General features: G+C 48.6%; 3 non-coding genes across 3 annotated transcripts; all 3 read left to right on the forward strand.

Moving 5' to 3' along the window:
* Positions 1–230: 230 nt before the first annotated feature.
* Positions 231–349, forward strand: LOC119343048. The gene has a single exon (XR_005165873.1). It is a non-coding gene; the product is annotated as a 5S ribosomal RNA (ribosomal RNA).
* Positions 350–716: 367 nt separating this feature from the next.
* On the forward strand, positions 717–835 carry LOC119343049. The gene has a single exon (XR_005165874.1). It is a non-coding gene; the product is annotated as a 5S ribosomal RNA (ribosomal RNA).
* A 367-nt stretch (positions 836–1,202) lies between these two features.
* LOC119343050 lies at positions 1,203–1,321 on the forward strand. Its single transcript, XR_005165875.1, has one exon. It is a non-coding gene; the product is annotated as a 5S ribosomal RNA (ribosomal RNA).
* Positions 1,322–1,442: the final 121 nt, after the last annotated feature.

Raw genomic sequence — 1,442 nt, forward strand, 5'->3', positions numbered from 1 at the left:
TGGCGCGAAGAGCGCTTTCTGAAAGGGGTGGAAAAAACTCGTGTTGCTGCGGTATGGAGGGAGGGGTGGAAACCGTGGAAAACTCGTCTCCGTGATTGAGCGGGAGAGTAAGTAGTATAGGACATTATCCATTGTTAGGGAACGGTTGTAATGGTAGTGAGAATGTAGAATCGTCTTTGGAGCGGACCTGGGAGTGGCAAGCATAAGGGACGAAGACGGGGAAACATGCCGGATGCGATCATACCAGCACTAAAGCACCGGATCCCATCAGAACTCCGAAGTTAAGCGTGCTTGGGCGAGAGTAGTACTAGGATGGGTGACCTCCTGGGAAGTCCTCGTGTTGCATTCCTTTTATAATTATTTTTTGTGCCTTGTGACAAACATATCGCACGTGCGCGATATATATTAATCCCGTTATATTATTTTTGACGTTTGCGATATGTTTAAGCTCGATGCTCATTGCTCGCGCGTCTTGGGGCGGCTTTGTGGCGCGAAGAGCGCTTTCTGAAAGGGGTGGGAAAAACCCGTGTTGCTGCGGTATGGAGGGAGGGGTGGAAACCGTGGAAAACTCGTCTCCGTGATTGAGCGGGAGAGTAAGTAGTATAGGACATTATCCATTGTTAGGGAACGGTTGTAATGGTAGTGAGAATGTAGAATCGTCTTTGGAGCGGACCTGGGAGTGGCAAGCATAAGGGACGAAGACGGGGAAACATGCCGGATGCGATCATACCAGCACTAAAGCACCGGATCCCATCAGAACTCCGAAGTTAAGCGTGCTTGGGCGAGAGTAGTACTAGGATGGGTGACCTCCTGGGAAGTCCTCGTGTTGCATTCCTTTTATAATTATTTTTTGCGCCTTGTGACAAACATATCGCACGTGCGCGATATATATTAATCCCGTTATATTATTTTTGACGTTTGCGATATGTTTAAGCTCGATGCTCATTGCTCGCGCGTCTTGGGGCGGCTTTGTGGCGCGAAGAGCGCTTTCTGAAAGGGGTGGAAAAAACTCGTGTTGCTGCGGTATGGAGGGAGGGGTGGAATCCGTGGAAAACTCGTCTCCGTGATTGAGCGGGAGAGTAAGTAGTATAGGACATTATCCATTGTTAGGGAACGGTTGTAATGGTAGTGAGAATGTAGAATCGTCTTTGGAGCGGACCTGGGAGTGGCAAGCATAAGGGACGAAGACGGGGAAACATGCCGGATGCGATCATACCAGCACTAAAGCACCGGATCCCATCAGAACTCCGAAGTTAAGCGTGCTTGGGCGAGAGTAGTACTAGGATGGGTGACCTCCTAGGAAGTCCTCGTGTTGCATTCCTTTTATAATTATTTTTTGCGCCTTGTGACAAACATATCGCACGTGCGCGATATATATTAATCCCGTTATATTATTTTTGACGTTTGCGATATGTTTAAGCTCGATGCTCATTGCTCGCGCG

This window comes from Triticum dicoccoides, unplaced genomic scaffold (assembly GCF_002162155.2).
Source record: "Triticum dicoccoides isolate Atlit2015 ecotype Zavitan unplaced genomic scaffold, WEW_v2.0 scaffold11393, whole genome shotgun sequence".
Lineage (NCBI taxonomy): Eukaryota > Viridiplantae > Streptophyta > Magnoliopsida > Poales > Poaceae > Triticum > Triticum dicoccoides.